The sequence below is a fragment of the Lissotriton vulgaris genome, chromosome 2_1, assembly GCF_964263255.1.
Source record: "Lissotriton vulgaris chromosome 2_1, aLisVul1.2, whole genome shotgun sequence".
Lineage (NCBI taxonomy): Eukaryota > Metazoa > Chordata > Amphibia > Caudata > Salamandridae > Lissotriton > Lissotriton vulgaris.
In genome coordinates this window covers 1,256,239,603-1,256,263,666 of record NC_141687.1, presented here as the reverse complement: position 1 = coordinate 1,256,263,666, position 24,064 = coordinate 1,256,239,603, and positions in this window count along the sequence as shown.

Sequence of the window (24,064 nt, the reverse complement as noted above, 5' to 3'; positions counted from 1 at the left end):
CTGATCCCAACCCAAAACATAGTACTTGCTCGCTGGGGTGAAGGACTCTCCGAAGTCAGCGGCCTCCTCCTTGGTCGCGGAGGCCCTCAGCCCAGTGTCCAAGGCGGCATTCTCAGCATTCAATTACTCAGTATCTGGGGATTACTGCTCTTCGTCGTCGCCCCCCTCCTGAATATTACTCCGAGGCGATTGCGGCTCTTCTTCTTCACCGGTTGAATGCAGGCCCCGCTGGGATCCGCCCTGGCGATGTTTGGTTTGCCTGCTGGAGCGCCAAGGCTGGCCCGTCGTCCGCCAGCCCTCCAGCCATTCCCGTGCCGCCTCCGGGGATTCGAAAAACCAAGTCTTGTTGTCATCCACAATCCGAAGTTTGGCTGGGAAGAGCATAGAATAAGGGATTTCCCTGGCTCGTAGTTCTTTTTTAACCTCGAAAAAGGTTCTCCTCCTTCTCGCAACTTCCGCTGTGTAATCCGGCAAGAAGGCTAGTGTGGCGTTTTGGATCTTAATGGGGGGTGAGGTTCTTGCCGCCTGCAGAATAACATCCCGATCTCTGAAGTTAAAGAGCCGTGCTATAATTGGCCTGGGGTTAGCTCCCGTTTGTCGGCGTCCACCAGGGACCCTGTGTGCTCTCTCCACAGTGAAAAAGTTTGAGAGTCCCTTAGGTTGTAGGTGCTGCTTGATTAAGTTCTCCACATACAAATCCATTGCCCTTGTGTCTTCCGATTCTGGCACACCTAAAATGCGGATGTTGTTTCGCCTCGAGCGTCCTTCCTGGTCATCGAGCTTATCTCTCAATTCCTTGTTTTCCTTCGCGACACGTTCCATATTAATCTGCAGTTCCGATACATCCTCCACCAAGGCTTTCGTCACAATTTCCATCGAGTTCACTTTCTCCGTCATTTTGTGGAAATCTGCCCGAATCAGTGTGATTTCGGCTGAGATGGACCCCACCGTCGCCTGCACCTGGGTGAGGGCCTTCATGACGTCATCTAGAGTAGCCTTCTTGCCTCCCGTCGCCTCCACTGTCTTGCCCGTCTGTGTTCTGGCGTCCGGTGGGGGGGTGACTGGTTTCTCGTACGCAAAGCGGTCAAGACGGGACTGCGCTGTGTTGTTTTTCGGCCCCTTGCCCGCCATCCTGGTCGTGGAGCCGATTGCTTCTATCCCTGCTTGCTGGTACTCGGTCTTATACACTCCCCTTTGGCCACCGGCCTCCCGGATGTACCCGGGTCACAGTCCACCCTCCGTCGTGCCTCTTGGCGCCCTGGCTTGGTACCTTCAGGCTCTCCTCCGGCTTTATCGTGTGTCGGTGCGTGATCTTCCTGGTCTGCTATATGTGGGGCCAGTGGGTGGTGAGTGGTAACTATTCTCTGACTGCTGCGCCCCTCCAATGTCCGTTGTGTTATTTCTCTGCCTTACATCCCACCTCCACTGCAGGGCGGTCGACTCCTCTCGGTAGCTCTGCCAGTGCCCAGGGGCAATGTGTCACGTGGGCCACTCGGTATGTCACAAAGGCCCTTGTGCACACCTGTGCCCGTGTCGTCCTCAATGCGCCTTCACTCGGCGGGGGGGGGAGGGGGGGGTCTGCGCGCTGTGCCTCGCTGTGTCAGGCGGCACTTCGCAGCTGGATGTCTGTACCTGCTCCCGTCCGGCTCCGACGGGGTCCTAGCTCGTTCCACAAGATGGCGGACCCGGACTCAAATTCTGCCCCTCTGAGCACCCTCGCCCGTCTCCTCTGGTCTTTTGGGGCTCTCCCCGCCACTCAGCGCGGGGGCGCCTGGGGTCCCGCTCGGGGCTCCTGATCTCTGTGCCGTGCTGCGGGACGTCAGAGGGTCCGCTCTCCTTTGTTGTCGCGGGCGGGCGCTTCCGGCGGCTCTCCGCCCAGGTTGGCTCACTTCCCGTCGGCTCACCAGCTCTTGTAGATCCCCGGCTTCAGATCTCCTTAGGGGCCCAGTCGGGGTCCGCGAGAACTCGTCTCCCCTGCGTCAGTTTTCTTTTCCGTTTCGCCGTACCTCTGCCGCCCGGTCCTGGGCATCAGCACCGTCCCGCCTGGGACAAAAATATTGCGGATCACTGGTCGGATTTCATCGGAGGCCGCTTCAGCCGCGGAGCTCTTCCACTAAGCCACCGCCATCATCGGCTGCTGGCCACGCCCCCGAGATTATAATTTTTAGTGAGCTTTGGATTTTCACAATATTAGATATGCCATAGTACTAATAATTGACGCTTTATAAAAATATTTTTTTGGTAGTGTTGCATTTCTTTGGAAATATTCAAGTTCTAAAAATTGACTAACAGTGGACTTTTCCATCTGCAGATTATACTGAATGGCCAGCAGAGGCAGTGTTGCAGAGGAATATTTCTCCGCTTGCTTAAAAAAAAAGAAAGAAAGCTCATTCCTCAGCCTTCTCCATGCCTCGATCAATATATATGGTAAGGCAAAATCTCATTTAATCATTTTGCCATTAATAAAAAGTTCATAGCATCTGATGGCTCTCAGTGCCTTTTAGTGGGGTCTTCCGCATAAATATAATCTTCTAAGGCGGTTGCAATATGGATGACACTATGGCCATCATGATTGTTTATCAAAGGCTTTGACTGTCTATGTGGCTGACAAAATCTTCTTTAGATACTTGTGCAGGCAATATGTCCTTCGAGGTAATTACCATCTTTCAGGCTGGAATGAGGTGTCTTAGGTTAGAGCAATTGACTTACTTTTAGATGGAGGGAAGCTATTTAAACTGTTTCCCTGTTCTTTGTGAGTGGGACTCTGATACTCAAGATGGACTGCTTTTTAGAAACTGTGTTCTTCTAAATCTAGCCCTGTTTAAATTGGAGCCCAATGCTTTCAATGGTGCAGAGTACTTTCCCATTACACATCCTACTTGCTGTGGAGGCATATTCCCAGATACTTTCCTAGTGTGTAATTGCTGATGTCTGGTCCTCCGGTGTAATCGTCTCCCAGGGCGATTGGTCAAGTGGTGCCATTACATCACAAAGCTACAGCAGGATGTCTTCTGACATGAGGGCCAATCAGTTGCTTCTTCTAACTCTAGCCCTCTTTAAATAGGAGCCCAATGCTTTCAATGATGCAGAGTATATTCCCATTACAACTCCTACTTGCTGTGGAGTCATATTCCCAGATACTTACCTAGTGTGTAATTGCTGAGGTCTGGTCCTCCGGTGTAATAGTCTCCCAGGGCGATTGATCAAGTGGTGCCATTACATCACAAAGCTACAGCAGGATGTCATCTGACATGAGGGCCAATCAGTTGCCTAGTACGCAATAGGATACATGTATCATGGTATAGAAAACGGAGCAATGTAGACGGGATGCCCAGCTGAAGACTAAGGTGGTGAGATGAAAGAACCTAGGCCATTATTTGAGACTTATACATTTGTTTGAAGGAGTGGTTGATAAGAACATTCTGGAATTCTCTAATGGTTAACTGATAGGGATGTGCTAAAATGAAGATGTTAGAATCTATTATTCATAGTTGTTATAATTCCCACGAACCATAGCATAAACCTTCCTCCCTTAACTTATCAGATCACTGAATTTCTATGGTGTACCATAACCTAAAATAATTCCTGTGAGAAGGGTACGCTATCTCTTGGCCGCCAAAGAGATCTTTCTATCTAAGTCCTCATATAGGTGCTAGAGTTGTGTAGTGAGTACCAGCAAATGAGGCATAGGATTGAAAGAACTCAGCTAGGTTGAAATCTAAATTGAGATTATAATTTTTAGTGAGTTTTGGATTTTCACAATATTAGATATGCCATAGTACTAATAATTGACGCTTTATAAAAATATTTTTTTGGTAGTGTTGCATTTCTTTGGAAATATTCAAGTTCTAAAAATTGACTAACAGTGGACTTTTCCATCTGCAGATTATACTGAATGGCCAGCAGAGGCAGTGTTGCAGAGGAATATTTCTCCGCTTGCTTAAAAAAAAAAAAGAAAGCTCATTCCTCAGCCTTCTCCATGCCTCGATCAATATATATGGTAAGGCAAAATCTCATTTAATCATTTTGCCATTAATAAAAAGTTCATAGCATCTGATGGCTCTCAGTGCCTTTTAGTGGGGTCTTCCGCATAAATATAATCTTCTAAGACGGTTGCAATATGGATGACACTATGGCCATCATGATCGTTTATCAAAGGCTTTGACTGTCTATGTGGCTGACAAAATCTTCTTTAGATACTTGTGCAGGCAATATGTCCTCCGAGGTAATTCCCATCTTTCAGGCTGGAATGAGGTGTCTTAGGTTAGAGCAATTGACTTACTTTTAGATGGAGGGAAGCTATTTAACCTGTTTCCCTGCTCTCTGTGAGTGGGACTCTGATACTCAAGATGTACTGCTTTTTAGAAACTGTGTTCTTCTAAATCTAGCCCTCTTTAAATTGGAGCCCAATGCTTTCAATGGTGCAGAGTACTTTCCCATTACACATCCTACTTGCTGTGGAGGCATATTCCCAGATACTTTCCTAGTGTGTAATTGCTGATGTCTGGTCCTCCGGTGTAATCGTCTCCCAGGGCGATTGGTCAAGTGGTGCCATTACATCACAAAGCTACAGCAGGATGTCTTCTGACATGAGGGCCAATCAGTTGCTTCTTCTAACTCTAGCCCTCTTTAAATAGGAGCCCAATGCTTTCAATGATGCAGAGTATATTCCCAATGCACCTCCTACTTGCTGTGGAGTCATATTCCCAGATACTTACCTAGTGTGTAATTGCTGAGGTCTGGTCCTCCGGTGTAATCGTCTCCCAGGGCGATTGATCAAGTGGTGCCATTACATCACAAAGCTACAGCAGGATGTCATCTGACATGAGGGCCAATCAGTTGCCTAGTACGCAATAGGATACATGTATCATGGTATAGAAAACGGAGCAATGTAGACGGGATGCCCAGCTGAAGACTAAGGTGGTGAGATGGAAGGTCCTAGGCCATTATTTGAGACTTATACATTTGTTTGAAGGAGTGGTTGATAAGAACATTCTGGAATTCTCTAATGGTTAACTGATAGGGATGTGCTAAAATGAAGATGTTAGAATCTATTATTCATAGTTGTTATTATTCCCACGAACCATAGCATAAACCTTCCTCCCTTAACTTATCGGATCACTGAATTTCTATGGTGTACCATAACCTAAAATAATTCCTGTGAGAAGGGTACGCTATCTCTTGGCCGCCAAAGAGATCTTTCTATCTAAGTCCTCATATAGGTGCTAGAGTTGTGTAGTGAGTACCAGCAAATGAGGCATAGGATTGAAAGAAGTCAGCTAGGTTGAAATCTAAATTGAGATTATAATTTTTAGTGAGCTTTGGATTTTCACAATATTCGATATGCCATAGTACTAATAATTGACGCTTTATAAAAATATTTTTTTGGTAGTGTTGCATTTCTTTGGAAATATTCAAGTTCTACAAATTGACTAACAGTGGACTTTTCCATCTGCAGATTATACTGAATGGCCATCAGAGGCAGTGTTGCAGAGGAATATTTCTCCGCTTGCTGAGAAAAAAAAAAAGAAAGCTCATTCCTCAGCCTTCTCCATGCCTCGATCAATATATATGGTAAGGCAAAATCTCATTTAATCATTTTGCCATTAATAAAAAGTTCATAGCATCTGATGGCTCTCAGTGCCTTTTAGTGGGGTCTTCCGCAAAAATATAATCTTCTAAGACGGTTGCAATATGGATGACACTATGGCCATCATGATCGTTTATCAAAGGCTTTGACTGTCTATGTGGCTGACAAAATCTTCTTTAGATACTTGTGCAGGCAATATGTCCTCCGAGGTAATTACCATCTTTCAGGCTGGAATGAGGTGTCTTAGGTTAGAGCTATTGACTTACTTTTAGATGGAGGGAAGCTATTTAACCTGTTTCCCTGCTCTCTGTGAGTGGGACTCTGATACTCAAGATGGACTGCTTTTTAGAAACTGTGTTCTTCTAAATCTAGCCCTCTTTAAATTGGAGCCCAATGCTTTCAATTGTGCAGAGTACTTTCCCATTACACATCCTACTTGCTGTGGAGGCATATTCCCAGATACTTTCCTAGTGTGTAATTGCTGATGTCTGGTCCTCCGGTGTAATCGTCTCCCAGGGCGAATGGTCAAGTGGTGCCATTACATCACAAAGCTACAGCAGGATGTCTTCTGACATGAGGGCCAATCAGTTGCTTCTTCTAACTCTAGCCCTCTTTAAATAGGAGCCCAATGCTTTCAATGATGCAGAGTATATTCCCATTACACCTCCTACTTGCTGTGGAGTCATATTCCCAGATACTTACCTAGTGTGTAATTGCTGAGGTCTGGTCCTCCGGTGTAATCGTCTCCCAGGGCGATTGATCAAGTGGTGCCATTACATCACAAAGCTACAGCAGGATGTCATCTGACATGAGGGCCAATCAGTTGCCTAGTACGCAATAGGATACATGTATCATGGTATAGAAAACGGAGCAATGTAGACGGGATGCCCAGCTGAAGACTAAGGTGGTGAGATGGAAGGACCTAGGCCATTATTTGAGACTTATACATTTGTTTGAAGGAGTGGTTGATAAGAACATTCTGGAATTCTCTAATGGTTAACCGATAGGGATGTGCTAAAATGAAGATGTTAGAATCTATTATTCATAGTTGTTATTATTCCCACGAACCATAGCATAAACCTTCCTCCCTTAACTTATCAGATCACTGAATTTCTATGGTGTACCATAACCTAAAATAATTCCTGTGAGAAGGGTACGCTATCTCTTGGCCGCCAAAGAGATCTTTCTATCTAAGTCCTCATATAGGTGCTAGAGTTGTGTAGTGAGTACCAGCAAATGAGGCATAGGATTGAAAGAAGTCAGCTAGGTTGAAATCTAAATTGAGATTATAATTTTTAGTGAGCTTTGGATTTTCACAATATTCGATATGCCATAGTACTAATAATTGACGCTTTATAAAAACATTTTTTTGGTAGTGTTGCATTTCTTTGGAAATATTCAAGTTCTACAAATTGACTAACAGTGGACTTTTCCATCTGCAGATTATACTGAATGGCCATCAGAGGCAGTGTTGCAGAGGAATATTTCTCCGCTTGCTGAGAAAAAAAAAAAGAAAGCTCATTCCTCAGCCTTCTCCATGCCTCGATCAATATATATAGTAAGGCAAAATCTCATTTAATCATTTTGCCATTAATAAAAAGTTCATAGCATCTGATGGCTCTCAGTGCCTTTTAGTGGGGTCTTCCGCAAAAATATAATCTTCTAAGACGGTTGCAATATGGATGACACTATGGCCATCATGATCGTTTATCAAAGGCTTTGACTGTCTATGTGGCTGACAAAATCTTCTTTAGATACTTGTGCAGGCAATATGTCCTCCGAGGTAATTACCATCTTTCAGGCTGGAATGAGGTGTCTTAGGTTAGAGCAATTGACTTACTTTTAGATGGAGGGAAGCTATTTAACCTGTTTCCCTGCTCTCTGTGAGTGGGACTCTGATACTCAAGATGGACTGCTTTTTAGAAACTGTGTTCTTCTAAATCTAGCCCTCTTTAAATTGGAGCCCAATGCTTTCAATGGTGCAGAGTACTTTCCCATTACACATCCTACTTGCTGTGGAGGCATATTCCCAGATACTTTCCTAGTGTGTAATTGCTGATGTCTGGTCCTCCGGTGTAATCGTCTCCCAGGGCGAATGGTCAAGTGGTGCCATTACATCACAAAGCTACAGCAGGATGTCTTCTGACATGAGGGCCAATCAGTTGCTTCTTCTAATTCTAGCCCTCTTTAAATAGGAGCCCAATGCTTTCAATGATGCAGAGTATATTCCCATTACACCTCCTACTTGCTGTGGAGTCATATTCCCAGATACTTACCTAGTGTGTAATTGCTGAGGTCTGGTCCTCCGGTGTAATCGTCTCCCAGGGCGATTGATCAAGTGGTGCCATTACATCACAAAGCTACAGCAGGATGTCATCTGACATGAGGGCCAATCAGTTGCCTAGTACGCAATAGGATACATGTATCATGGTATAGAAAACGGAGCGATGTAGACGGGATGCCCAGCTGAAGACTAAGGTGGTGAGATGGAAGGACCTAGGCCATTATTTGAGACTTATACATTTGTTTGAAGGAGTGGTTGATAAGAACATTCTGGAATTCTCTAATGGTTAACTGATAGGGATGTGCTAAAATGAAGATGTTAGAATCTATTATTCATAGTTGTTATTATTCCCACGAACCATAGCATAAACCTTCCTCCCTTAACTTATCAGATCACTGAATTTCTATGGTGTACCATAACCTAAAATAATTCCTGTGAGAAGGGTACGCTATCTCTTGGCCGCCAAAGAGATCTTTCTATCTAAGTCCTCAAATAGGTGCTAGAGTTGTGTAGTGAGTACCAGCAAATGAGGCATAGGATTGAAAGAACTCAGCTAGGTTGAAATCTAAATTGAGATCATAATTTTTAGTGAGCTTTGGATTTTCACAATATTAGATATGCCATAGTACTAATAATTGACGCTTTATAAAAATATTTTTTTGGTAGTGTTGCATTTCTTTGGAAATATTCAAGTTCTACAAATTGACTAACAGTGGACTTTTCCATCTGCAGATTATACTGAATGGCCATCAGAGGCAGTGTTGCAGAGGAATATTTCTCCGCTTGCTGAGAAAAAAAAAAAGAAAGCTCATTCCTCAGCCTTCTCCATGCCTCGATCAATATATATGGTAAGGCAAAATCTCATTTAATCATTTTGCCATTAATAAAAAGTTCATAGCATCTGATGGCTCTCAGTGCCTTTTAGTGGGGTCTTCCGCAAAAATATAATCTTCTAAGACGGTTGCAATATGGATGACACTATGGCCATCATGATCGTTTATCAAAGGCTTTGACTGTCTATGTGGCTGACAAAATCTTCTTTAGATACTTGTGCAGGCAATATGTCCTCCGAGGTAATTACCATCTTTCAGGCTGGAATGAGGTGTCTTAGGTTAGAGCTATTGACTTACTTTTAGATGGAGGGAAGCTATTTAACCTGTTTCCCTGCTCTCTGTGAGTGGGACTCTGATACTCAAGATGGACTGCTTTTTAGAAACTGTGTTCTTCTAAATCTAGCCCTCTTTAAATTGGAGCCCAATGCTTTCAATTGTGCAGAGTACTTTCCCATTACACATCCTACTTGCTGTGGAGGCATATTCCCAGATACTTTCCTAGTGTGTAATTGCTGATGTCTGGTCCTCCGGTGTAATCGTCTCCCAGGGCGAATGGTCAAGTGGTGCCATTACATCACAAAGCTACAGCAGGATGTCTTCTGACATGAGGGCCAATCAGTTGCTTCTTCTAACTCTAGCCCTCTTTAAATAGGAGCCCAATGCTTTCAATGATGCAGAGTATATTCCCATTACACCTCCTACTTACTGTGGAGTCATATTCCCAGATACTTACCTAGTGTGTAATTGCTGAGGTCTGGTCCTCCGGTGTAATCGTCTCCCAGGGCGATTGATCAAGTGGTGCCATTACATCACAAAGCTACAGCAGGATGTCATCTGACATGAGGGCCAATCAGTTGCCTAGTACGCAATAGGATACATGTATCATGGTATAGAAAACGGAGCAATGTAGACGGGATGCCCAGCTGAAGACTAAGGTGGTGAGATGGAAGGACCTAGGCCATTATTTGAGACTTATACATTTGTTTGAAGGAGTGGTTGATAAGAACATTCTGGAATTCTCTAATGGTTAACCGATAGGGATGTGCTAAAATGAAGATGTTAGAATCTATTATTCATAGTTGTTATTATTCCCACGAACCATAGCATAAACCTTCCTCCCTTAACTTATCAGATCACTGAATTTCTATGGTGTACCATAACCTAAAATAATTCCTGTGAGAAGGGTACGCTATCTCTTGGCCGCCAAAGAGATCTTTCTATCTAAGTCCTCATATAGGTGCTAGAGTTGTGTAGTGAGTACCAGCAAATGAGGCATAGGATTGAAAGAAGTCAGCTAGGTTGAAATCTAAATTGAGATTATAATTTTTAGTGAGCTTTGGATTTTCACAATATTCGATATGCCATAGTACTAATAATTGACGCTTTATAAAAATATTTTTTTGGTAGTGTTGCATTTCTTTGGAAATATTCAAGTTCTACAAATTGACTAACAGTGGACTTTTCCATCTGCAGATTATACTGAATGGCCATCAGAGGCAGTGTTGCAGAGGAATATTTCTCCGCTTGCTGAGAAAAAAAAAAAGAAAGCTCATTCCTCAGCCTTCTCCATGCCTCGATCAATATATATGGTAAGGCAAAATCTCATTTAATCATTTTGCCATTAATAAAAAGTTCATAGCATCTGATGGCTCTCAGTGCCTTTTAGTGGGGTCTTCCGCAAAAATATAATCTTCTAAGACGGTTGCAATATGGATGACACTATGGCCATCATGATCGTTTATCAAAGGCTTTGACTGTCTATGTGGCTGACAAAATCTTCTTTAGATACTTGTGCAGGCAATATGTCCTCCGAGGTAATTACCATCTTTCAGGCTGGAATGAGGTGTCTTAGGTTAGAGCAATTGACTTACTTTTAGATGGAGGGAAGCTATTTAACCTGTTTCCCTGCTCTCTGTGAGTGGGACTCTGATACTCAAGATGGACTGCTTTTTAGAAACTGTGTTCTTCTAAATCTAGCCCTCTTTAAATTGGAGCCCAATGCTTTCAATGGTGCAGAGTACTTTCCCATTACACATCCTACTTGCTGTGGAGGCATATTCCCAGATACTTTCCTAGTGTGTAATTGCTGATGTCTGGTCCTCCGGTGTAATCGTCTCCCAGGGGGAATGGTCAAGTGGTGCCATTACATCACAAAGCTACAGCAGGATGTCTTCTGACATGAGGGCCAATCAGTTGCTTCTTCTAATTCTAGCCCTCTTTAAATAGGAGCCCAATGCTTTCAATGATGCAGAGAATATTCCCATTACACCTCCTACTTGCTGTGGAGTCATATTCCCAGATACTTACCTAGTGTGTAATTGCTGAGGTCTGGTCCTCCGGTGTAATCGTCTCCCAGGGCGATTGATCAAGTGGTGCCATTACATCACAAAGCTACAGCAGGATGTCATCTGACATGAGGGCCAATCAGTTGCCTAGTACGCAATAGGATACATGTATCATGGTATAGAAAACGGAGCGATGTAGACGGGATGCCCAGCTGAAGACTAAGGTGGTGAGATGGAAGGACCTAGGCCATTATTTGAGACTTATACATTTGTTTGAAGGAGTGGTTGATAAGAACATTCTGGAATTCTCTAATGGTTAACTGATAGGGATGTGCTAAAATGAAGATGTTAGAATCTATTATTCATAGTTGTTATTATTCCCACGAACCATAGCATAAACCTTCCTCCCTTAACTTATCAGATCACTGAATTTCTATGGTGTACCATAACCTAAAATAATTCCTGTGAGAAGGGTACGCTATCTCTTGGCCGCCAAAGAGATCTTTCTATCTAAGTCCTCAAATAGGTGCTAGAGTTGTGTAGTGAGTACCAGCAAATGAGGCATAGGATTGAAAGAACTCAGCTAGGTTGAAATCTAAATTGAGATCATAATTTTTAGTGAGCTTTGGATTTTCACAATATTAGATATGCCATAGTACTAATAATTGACGCTTTATAAAAATATTTTTTTGGTAGTGTTGCATTTCTTTGGAAATATTCAAGTTCTACAAATTGACTAACAGTGGACTTTTCCATCTGCAGATTATACTGAATGGCCATCAGAGGCAGTGTTGCAGAGGAATATTTCTCCGCTTGCTGAGAAAAAAAAAAGAAAGCTCATTCCTCAGCCTTCTCCATGCCTCGATCAATATATATGGTAAGGCAAAATCTCATTTAATCATTTTGCCATTAATAAAAAGTTCATAGCATCTGATGGCTCTCAGTGCCTTTTAGTGGGGTCTTCCGCAAAAATATAATCTTCTAAGACGGTTGCAATATGGATGACACTATGGCCATCATGATCGTTTATCAAAGGCTTTGACTGTCTATGTGGCTGACAAAATCTTCTTTAGATACTTGTGCAGGCAATATGTCCTCCGAGGTAATTACCATCTTTCAGGCTGGAATGAGGTGTCTTAGGTTAGAGCAATTGACTTACTTTTAGATGGAGGGAAGCTATTTAACCTGTTTCCCTGCTCTCTGTGAGTGGGACTCTGATACTCAAGATGGACTGCTTTTTAGAAACTCTGTTCTTCTAAATCTAGCCCTCTTTAAATTGGAGCCCAATGCTTTCAATTGTGCAGAGTACTTTCCCATTACACATCCTACTTGCTGTGGAGGCATATTCCCAGATACTTTCCTAGTGTGTAATTGCTGATGTCTGGTCCTCCGGTGTAATCGTCTCCCAGGGCGAATGGTCAAGTGGTGCCATTACATCACAAAGCTACAGCAGGATGTCTTCTGACATGAGGGCCAATCAGTTGCTTCTTCTAACTCTAGCCCTCTTTAAATAGGAGCCCAATGCTTTCAATGATGCAGAGTATATTCCCATTACACCTCCTACTTGCTGTGGAGTCATATTCCCAGATACTTACCTAGTGTGTAATTGCTGAGGTCTGGTCCTCCGGTGTTATCGTCTCCCAGGGCGATTGATCAAGTGGTGCCATTACATCACAAAGCTACAGCAGGATGTCATCTGACATGAGGGCCAATCAGTTGCCTAGTACGCAATAGGATACATGTATCATGGTATAGAAAACGGAGCAATGTAGACGGGATGCCCAGCTGAAGACTAAGGTGGTGAGATGGAAGGACCTAGGCCATTATTTGAGACTTATACATTTGTTTGAAGGAGTGGTTGATAAGAACATTCTGGAATTCTCTAATGGTTAACCGATAGGGATGTGCTAAAATGAAGATGTTAGAATCTATTATTCATAGTTGTTATTATTCCCACGAACCATAGCATAAACCTTCCTCCCTTAACTTATCAGATCACTGAATTTCTATGGTGTACCATAACCTAAAATAATTCCTGTGAGAAGGGTACGCTATCTCTTGGCCGCCAAAGAGATCTTTCTATCTAAGTCCTCATATAGGTGCTAGAGTTGTGTAGTGAGTACCAGCAAATGAGGCATAGGATTGAAAGAAGTCAGCTAGGTTGAAATCTAAATTGAGATTATAATTTTTAGTGAGCTTTGGATTTTCACAATATTCGATATGCCATAGTACTAATAATTGACGCTTTATAAAAATATTTTTTTGGTAGTGTTGCATTTCTTTGGAAATATTCAAGTTCTACAAATTGACTAACAGTGGACTTTTCCATCTGCAGATTATACTGAATGGCCATCAGAGGCAGTGTTGCAGAGGAATATTTCTCCGCTTGCTGAGAAAAAAAAAAAGAAAGCTCATTCCTCAGCCTTCTCCATGCCTCGATCAATATATATGGTAAGGCAAAATCTCATTTAATCATTTTGCCATTAATAAAAAGTTCATAGCATCTGATGGCTCTCAGTGCCTTTTAGTGGGGTCTTCCGCATAAATATAATCTTCTAAGACGGTTGCAATATGGATGACACTATGACCATCATGATCGTTTATCAAAGGCTTTGACTGTCTATGTGGCTGACAAAATCTTCTTTAGATACTTGTGCAGGGAATATGTCCTCCGAGGTAATTACCATCTTTCAGGCTGGAATGAGGTGTCTTAGGTTAGAGCAATTGACTTACTTTTAGATGGAGGGAAGCTATTTAACCTGTTTCCCTGCTCTCTGTGAGTGGGACTCTGATACTCAAGATGGACTGCTTTTTAGAAACTGTGTTCTTCTAAATCTAGCCCTCTTTAAATTGGAGCCCAATGCTTTCAATGGTGCAGAGTACTTTCCCATTACACATCCTACTTGCTGTGGAGGCATATTCCCAGATACTTTCCTAGTGTGTAATTGCTGATGTCTGGTCCTTCGGTGTAATCGTCTCCCAGGGCGATTGGTCAAGTGGTGCCATTACATCACAAAGCTACAGCAGGATGTCTTCTGATATGAGGGCCAATCAGTTGCTTCTTCTAACTCTAGCCCTCTTTAAATAGGAGCCCAATGCTTTCAATGATGCAGAGTATATTCCCATTACACCTCCTACTTGCTGTGGAGTCATATTCCCGGATACTTACCTAGTGTGTAATTGCTGAGGTCTGGTCCTCCGGTGTAATCGTCTCCCAGGGCGATTGATCAAGTGGTGCCATTACATCACAAAGCTACAGCAGGATGTCATCTGACATGAGGGCCAATCAGTTGCCTAGTACGCAATAGGCTACATGTATCATGGTATAGAAAACGGAGCGATGTAGACGGGATGCCCAGCTGAAGACTAAGGTGGTGAGATTGAAGGACCTAGGCCATTATTTGAGACTTATACATTTGTTTGAAGGAGTGGTTGATAAGAACATTCTGGAATTCTCTAATGGTTAACTGATAGGGATGTGCTAAAATGAAGATGTTAGAATCTATTATTCATAGTTGTTATTATTCCCACGAACCATAGCATAAACCTTCCTCCCTTAACTTATCAGATCACTGAATTTCTATGGTGTACCATAACCTAAAATAATTCCTGTGAGAAGGGTACGCTATCTCTTGGCCGCCAAAGAGATCTTTCTATCTAAATCCTCATATAGGTGCTAGAGTTGTGTAGTGAGTACCAGCAAATGAGGCATAGGATTGAAAGAACTCAGCTAGGTTGAAATCTAAATTGAGATTATAATTTTTAGTGAGCTTTGGATTTTCACAATATTAGATATGCCATAGTACTAATAATTGACGCTTTATAAAAATATTTTTTTGGTAGTGTTGCATTTCTTTGGAAATATTCAAGTTCTAAAAATTGACTAACAGTGGACTTTTCCATCTGCAGATTATACTGAATGGCCAGCAGAGGCAGTGTTGCAGAGGAATATTTCTCCGCTTGCTGAGAAAAAAAAAAAAGAAAGCTCATTCCTCAGCCTTCTCCATGCCTCGATCAATATATATGGTAAGGCAAAATCTCATTTAATCATTTTGCCATTAATAAAAAGTTCATAGCATCTGATGGCTCTCAGTGCCTTTTAGTGGGGTCTTCCGCATAAATATAATCTTCTAAGACGGTTGCAATATGGATGACACTATGGCCATCATGATCGTTTATCAAAGGCTTTGACTGTCTATGTGGCTGACAAAATCTTCTTTAGATACTTGTGCAGGCAATATGTCCTCCGAGGTAATTACCATCTTTCAGGCTGGAATGAGGTGTCTTAGGTTAGAGCAATTGACTTACTTTTAGATGGAGGGAAGCTATTTAACCTGTTTCCCTGCTCTCTGTGAGTGGGACTCTGATACTCAAGATGGACTGCTTTTTAGAAACTGTGTTCTTCTAAATCTAGCCCTGTTTAAATTGGAGCCCAATGCTTTCAATTGTGCAGAGTACTTTCCCATTACACATCCTACTTGCTGTGGAGGCATATTCCCAGATACTTTCCTAGTGTGTAATAGCTGATGTCTGGTCCTCCGGTGTAATCGTCTCCCAGGGCGATTGGTCAAGTGGTGCCATTACATCACAAAGCTACAGCAGGATGTCTTCTGACATGAGGGCCAATCAGTTGCTTCTTCTAACTCTAGCCCTCTTTAAATAGGAGCCCAATGCTTTCAATGATGCAGAGTATATTCCCATTACACCTCCTACTTGCTGTGGAGTCATATTCCCAGATACTTACCTAGTGTGTAATTGCTGAGGTCTGGTCCTCCGGTGTAATCGTCTCCCAGGGCGATTGATCAAGTGGTGCCATTACATCACAAAGCTACAGCAGGATGTCATCTGACATGAGGGCCAATCAGTTGCCTAGTACGCAATAGGATACATGTATCATGGTATAGAAAACGGAGCAATGTAGACGGGATGCCCAGCTGAAGACTAAGGTGGTGAGATGGAAGGACCTAGGCCATTATTTGAGACTTATACATTTGTTTGAAGGAGTGGTTGATAAGAACATTCTGGAATTCTCTAATGGTTAACTGATAGGGATGTGCTAAAATGAAGATGTTAGAATCTATTATTCATAGTTGTTATTATTCCCACGAACCATAGCATAAACCTTCCTCCCTTAACTTATCAGATCACTGAATTTCTATGGTGTACCATAACCTAAAATAATTCCTGTGAGAAGGGTACGCTATCTCTTGGCCGCCAAAGAGATCTTTCTATCTAAGTCCTCATATAGGTGCTAGAGTTGTGTAGTGAGTACCAGCAAATGAGGCATAGGATTGAAAGAAGTCAGCTAGGTTGAAATCTAAATTGAGATTATAATTTTTAGTGAGCTTTGGATTTTCACAATATTCGATATGCCATAGTACTAATAATTGACGCTTTATAAAAATATTTTTTTGGTAGTGTTGCATTTCTTTGGAAATATTCAAGTTCTACAAATTGACTAACAGTGGACTTTTCCATCTGCAGATTATACTGAATGGCCATCAGAGGCAGTGTTGCAGAGGAATATTTCTCCGCTTGCTGAGAAAAAAAAAAAGAAAGCTCATTCCTCAGCCTTCTCCATGCCTCGATCAATATATATGGTAAGGCAAAATCTCATTTAATCATTTTGCCATTAATAAAAAGTTCATAGCATCTGATGGCTCTCAGTGCCTTTTAGTGGGGTCTTCCGCAAAAATATAATCTTCTAAGACGGTTGCAATATGGATGACACTATGGCCATCATGATCGTTTATCAAAGGCTTTGACTGTCTATGTGGCTGACAAAATCTTCTTTAGATACTTGTGCAGGCAATATGTCCTCCGAGGTAATTACCATCTTTCAGGCTGGAATGAGGTGTCTTAGGTTAGAGCAATTGACTTACTTTTAGATGGAGGGAAGCTATTTAACCTGTTTCCCTGCTCTCTGTGAGTGGGACTCTGATACTCAAGATGGACTGCTTTTTAGAAACTGTGTTCTTCTAAATCTAGCCCTCTTTAAATTGGAGCCCAATGCTTTCAATTGTGCAGAGTACTTTCCCATTACACATCCTACTTGCTGTGGAGGCATATTCCCAGATACTTTCCTAGTGTGTAATTGCTGATGTCTGGTCCTCCGGTGTAATCGTCTCCCAGGGCGAATGGTCAAGTGGTGCCATTACATCACAAAGCTACAGCAGGATGTCTTCTGACATGAGGGCCAATCAGTTGCTTCTTCTAACTCTAGCCCTCTTTAAATAGGAGCCCAATGCTTTCAATGATGCAGAGTATATTCCCATTACACCTCCTACTTGCTGTGGAGTCATATTCCCAGATACTTACCTAGTGTGTAATTGCTGAGGTCTGGTCCTCCGGTGTAATCGTCTCCCAGGGCGATTGATCAAGTGGTGCCATTACATCACAAAGCTACAGCAGGATGTCATCTGACATGAGGGCCAATCAGTTGCCTAGTACGCAATAGGATACATGTATCATGGTATAGAAAACGGAGCAATGTAGACGGGATGCCCAGCTGAAGACTAAGGTGGTGAGATGGAAGGACCTAGGCCATTATTTGAGACTTATACATTTGTTTGAAGGAGTGGTTGATAAGAACATTCTGGAATTCTCTAATGGTTAACCGATAGGGATGTGCTAAAATGAAGATGTTAGAATCTATTATTCATAGTTGTTATTATTCCCACGAACCATAGCATAAACCTTCCTCCCTTAACTTATCAGATCACTGAATTTCTATGGTGTACCATAACCTAAAATAATTCCTGTGAGAAGGGTACGCTATCTCTTGGCCGCCAAAGAGATCTTTCTATCTAAGTCCTCATATAGGTGCTAGAGTTGTGTAGTGAGTACCAGCAAATGAGGCATAGGATTGAAAGAAGTCAGCTAGGTTGAAATCTAAATTGAGATTATAATTTTTAGTGAGCTTTGGATTTTCACAATATTCGATATGCCATAGTACTAATAATTGACGCTTTATAAAAATATTTTTTTGGTAGTGTTGCATTTCTTTGGAAATATTCAAGTTCTACAAATTGACTAACAGTGGACTTTTCCATCTGCAGATTATACTGAATGGCCATCAGAGGCAGTGTTGCAGAGGAATATTTCTCCGCTTGCTGAGAAAAAAAAAAAGAAAGCTCATTCCTCAGCCTTCTCCATGCCTCGATCAATATATATGGTAAGGCAAAATCTCATTTAATCATTTTGCCATTAATAAAAAGTTCATAGCATCTGATGGCTCTCAGTGCCTTTTAGTGGGGTCTTCCGCATAAATATAATCTTCTAAGACGGTTGCAATATGGATGACACTATGACCATCATGATCGTTTATCAAAGGCTTTGACTGTCTATGTGGCTGACAAAATCTTCTTTAGATACTTGTGCAGGGAATATGTCCTCCGAGGTAATTACCATCTTTCAGGCTGGAATGAGGTGTCTTAGGTTAGAGCAATTGACTTACTTTTAGATGGAGGGAAGCTATTTAACCTGTTTCCCTGCTCTCTGTGAGTGGGACTCTGATACTCAAGATGGACTGCTTTTTAGAAACTGTGTTCTTCTAAATCTAGCCCTCTTTAAATTGGAGCCCAATGCTTTCAATGGTGCAGAGTACTTTCCCATTACACATCCTACTTGCTGTGGAGGCATATTCCCAGATACTTTCCTAGTGTGTAATTGCTGATGTCTGGTCCTTCGGTGTAATCGTCTCCCAGGGCGATTGGTCAAGTGGTGCCATTACATCACAAAGCTACAGCAGGATGTCTTCTGATATGAGGGCCAATCAGTTGCTTCTTCTAACTCTAGCCCTCTTTAAATAGGAGCCCAATGCTTTCAATGATGCAGAGTATATTCCCATTACACCTCCTACTTGCTGTGGAGTCATATTCCCGGATACTTACCTAGTGTGTAATTGCTGAGGTCTGGTCCTCCGGTGTAATCGTCTCCCAGGGCGATTGATCAAGTGGTGCCATTACATCACAAAGCTACAGCAGGATGTCATCTGACATGAGGGCCAATCAGTTGCCTAGTACGCAATAGGCTACATGTATCATGGTATAGAAAACGGAGCGATGTAGACGGGATGCCCAGCTGAAGACTAAGGTGGTGAGATTGAAGGACCTAGGCCATTATTTGAGACTTATACATTTGTTTGAAGGAGTGGTTGATAAGAACATTCTGGAATTCTCTAATGGTTAACTGATAGGGATGTGCTAAAATGAAGATGTTAGAATCTATTATTCATAGTTGTTATTATTCCCACGAACCATAGCATAAACCTTCCTCCCTTAACTTATCAGATCACTGAATTTCTATGGTGTACCATAACCTAAAATAATTCCTGTGAGAAGGGTACGCTATCTCTTGGCCGCCAAAGAGATCTTTCTATCTAAATCCTCATATAGGTGCTAGAGTTGTGTAGTGAGTACCAGCAAATGAGGCATAGGATTGAAAGAACTCAGCTAGGTTGAAATCTAAATTGAGATTATAATTTTTAGTGAGCTTTGGATTTTCACAATATTAGATATGCCATAGTACTAATAATTGACGCTTTATAAAAATATTTTTTTGGTAGTGTTGCATTTCTTTGGAAATATTCAAGTTCTAAAAATTGACTAACAGTGGACTTTTCCATCTGCAGATTATACTGAATGGCCAGCAGAGGCAGTGTTGCAGAGGAATATTTCTCCGCTTGCTGAGAAAAAAAAAAAAGAAAGCTCATTCCTCAGCCTTCTCCATGCCTCGATCAATATATATGGTAAGGCAAAATCTCATTTAATCATTTTGCCATTAATAAAAAGTTCATAGCATCTGATGGCTCTCAGTGCCTTTTAGTGGGGTCTTCCGCATAAATATAATCTTCTAAGACGGTTGCAATATGGATGACACTATGGCCATCATGATCGTTTATCAAAGGCTTTGACTGTCTATGTGGCTGACAAAATCTTCTTTAGATACTTGTGCAGGCAATATGTCCTCCGAGGTAATTACCATCTTTCAGGCTGGAATGAGGTGTCTTAGGTTAGAGCAATTGACTTACTTTTAGATGGAGGGAAGCTATTTAACCTGTTTCCCTGCTCTCTGTGAGTGGGACTCTGATACTCAAGATGGACTGCTTTTTAGAAACTGTGTTCTTCTAAATCTAGCCCTGTTTAAATTGGAGCCCAATGCTTTCAATTGTGCAGAGTACTTTCCCATTACACATCCTACTTGCTGTGGAGGCATATTCCCAGATACTTTCCTAGTGTGTAATAGCTGATGTCTGGTCCTCCGGTGTAATCGTCTCCCAGGGCGATTGGTCAAGTGGTGCCATTACATCACAAAGCTACAGCAGGATGTCTTCTGACATGAGGGCCAATCAGTTGCTTCTTCTAACTCTAGCCCTCTTTAAATAGGAGCCCAATGCTTTCAATGATGCAGAGTATATTCCCATTACACCTCCTACTTGCTGTGGAGTCATATTCCCAGATACTTACCTAGTGTGTAATTGCTGAGGTCTGGTCCTCCGGTGTAATCGTCTCCCAGGGCGATTGATCAAGTGGTGCCATTACATCACAAAGCTACAGCAGGATGTCATCTGACATGAGGGCCAATCAGTTGCCTAGTACGCAATAGGATACATGTATCATGGTATAGAAAACGGAGCAATGTAGACGGGATGCCCAGCTGAAGACTAAGGTGGTGAGATGGAAGGACCTAGGCCATTATTTGAGACTTATACATTTGTTTGAAGGAGTGGTTGATAAGAACATTCTGGAATTCTCTAATGGTTAACTGATAGGGATGTGCTAAAATGAAGATGTTAGAATCTATTATTCATAGTTGTTATTATTCCCACGAACCATAGCATAAACCTTCCTCCCTTAACTTATCAGATCACTGAATTTCTATGGTGTACCATAACCTAAAATAATTCCTGTGAGAAGGGTACGCTATCTCTTGGCCGCCAAAGAGATCTTTCTATCTAAGTCCTCATATAGGTGCTAGAGTTGTGTAGTGAGTACCAGCAAATGAGGCATAGGATTGAAAGAAGTCAGCTAGGTTGAAATCTAAATTGAGATTATAATTTTTAGTGAGCTTTGGATTTTCACAATATTCGATATGCCATAGTACTAATAATTGACGCTTTATAAAAATATTTTTTTGGTAGTGTTGCATTTCTTTGGAAATATTCAAGTTCTACAAATTGACTAACAGTGGACTTTTCCATCTGCAGATTATACTGAATGGCCATCAGAGGCAGTGTTGCAGAGGAATATTTCTCCGCTTGCTGAGAAAAAAAAAAAGAAAGCTCATTCCTCAGCCTTCTCCATGCCTCGATCAATATATATGGTAAGGCAAAATCTCATTTAATCATTTTGCCATTAATAAAAAGTTCATAGCATCTGATGGCTCTCAGTGCCTTTTAGTGGGGTCTTCCGCAAAAATATAATCTTCTAAGACGGTTGCAATATGGATGACACTATGGCCATCATGATCGTTTATCAAAGGCTTTGACTGTCTATGTGGCTGACAAAATCTTCTTTAGATACTTGTGCAGGCAATATGTCCTCCGAGGTAATTACCATCTTTCAGGCTGGAATGAGGTGTCTTAGGTTAGAGCAATTGACTTACTTTTAGATGGAGGGAAGCTATTTAACCTGTTTCCCTGCTCTCTGTGAGTGGGACTCTGATACTCAAGATGGACTGCTTTTTAGAAACTGTGTTCTTCTAAATCTAGCCCTCTTTAAATTGGAGCCCAATGCTTTCAATTGTGCAGAGTACTTTCCCATTACACATCCTACTTGCTGTGGAGGCATATTCCCAGATACTTTCCTAGTGTGTAATTGCTGATGTCTGGTCCTCCGGTGTAATCGTCTCCCAGGGCGAATGGTCAAGTGGTGCCATTACATCACAAAGCTACAGCAGGATGTCTTCTGACATGAGGGCCAATCAGTTGCTTCTTCTAACTCTAGCCCTCTTTAAATAGGAGCCCAATGCTTTCAATGATGCAGAGTATATTCCCATTACACCTCCTACTTGCTGTGGAGTCATATTCCCAGATACTTACCTAGTGTGTAATTGCTGAGGTCTGGTCCTCCGGTGTAATCGTCTCCCAGGGCGATTGATCAAGTGGTGCCATTACATCACAAAGCTACAGCAGGATGTCATCTGACATGAGGGCCAATCAGTTGCCTAGTACGCAATAGGATACATGTATCATGGTATAGAAAACGGAGCAATGTAGACGGGATGCCCAGCTGAAGACTAAGGTGGTGAGATGGAAGGTCCTAGGCCATTATTTGAGACTTATACATTTGTTTGAAGGAGTGGTTGATAAGAACATTCTGGAATTCTCTAATGGTTAACTGATAGGGATGTGCTAAAATGAAGATGTTAGAATCTATTATTCATAGTTGTTATTATTCCCACGAACCATAGCATAAACCTTCCTCCCTTAACTTATCAGATCACTGAATTTCTATGGTGTACCATAACCTAAAATAATTCCTGTGAGAAGGGTACGCTATCTCTTGGCCGCCAAAGAGATCTTTCTATCTAAGTCCTCATATAGGTGCTAGAGTTGTGTAGTGAGTACCAGCAAATGAGGCATAGGATTGAAAGAAGTCAGCTAGGTTGAAATCTAAATTGAGATTATAATTTTTAGTGAGCTTTGGATTTTCACAATATTAGATATGCCATAGTACTAATAATTGACGCTTTATAAAAATATTTTTTTGGTAGTGTTGCATTTCTTTGGAAATATTCAAGTTCTACAAATTGACTAACAGTGGACTTTTCCATCTGCAGATTATACTTAATGGCCAGCAGAGGCAGTGTTGCAGAGGAATATTTCTCCGCTTGATGAGAAAAAAAAAAAGAAAGCTCATTCCTCAGCCTTCTCCATGCCTCGATCAATATATATGGTAAGGCAAAATCTCATTTAATCATTTTGCCATTAATAAAAAGTTCATAGCATCTGATGGCTCTCGGTGCCTTTTAGTGGGGTCTTCCGCATAAATATAATCTTCTAAGACGGTTGCAATATGGATGACACTATGGCCATCATGATCGTTTATCAAAGGCTTTGACTGTCTATGTGGCTGACAAAATCTTCTTTAGATACTTGTGCAGGCAATATGTCCTCCGAGGTAATTACCATCTTTCAGGCTGGAATGAGGTGTCTTAGGTTAGAGCAATTGACTTACTTTTAGATGGAGGGAAGCTATTTAACCTGTTTCCCTGCTCTCTGTGAGTGGGACTCTGATACTCAAGATGGACTGCTTTTTAGAAACTGTGTTCTTCAAAATCTAGCCCTCTTTAAATTGGAGCCCAATGCTTTCAATTGTGCAGAGTACTTTCCCATTACACATCCTACTTGCTGTGGAGGCATATTCCCAGATACTTTCCTAGTGTGTAATTGCTGATGTCTGGTCCTCCGGTGTAATCGTCTCCCAGGGCGATTGGTCAAGTGGTGCCATTACATCACAAAGCTACAGCAGGATGTCTTCTGACATGAGGGCCAATCAGTTGCTTCTTCTAACTCTAGCCCTCTTTAAATAGGAGCCCAATGCTTTCAATGATGCAGAGTATATTCCCATTACACCTCCTACTTGCTGTGGAGTCATATTCCCAGATACTTACCTAGTGTGTAATTGCTGAGGTCTGGTCCTCCGGTGTAATCGTCTCCCAGGGCGATTGATCAAGTGGTGCCATAACATCACAAAGCTACAGCAGGATGTCATCTGACATGAGGGCCAAGCAGTTGCCTAGTACGCAATAGGATACATGTATCATGGTATAGAAAACGGAGCAATGTAGACGGGATGCCCAGCTGAAGACTAAGGTGGTGAGATGAAAGAACCTAGGCCATTATTTGAGACTTATACATTTGTTTGAAGGAGTGGTTGATAAGAACATTCTGGAATTCTCTAATGGTTAACTGATAGGGATGTGCTAAAATTAAGATGTTAGAATCTATTGTTCATAGTTGTTATAATTCCCACGAACCATAGCATAAACCTTCCTCCCTTAACTTATTAGATCACTGAATTTCTATGGTGTACCATAACCTAAAATAATTCCTGTGAGAAGGGTACGC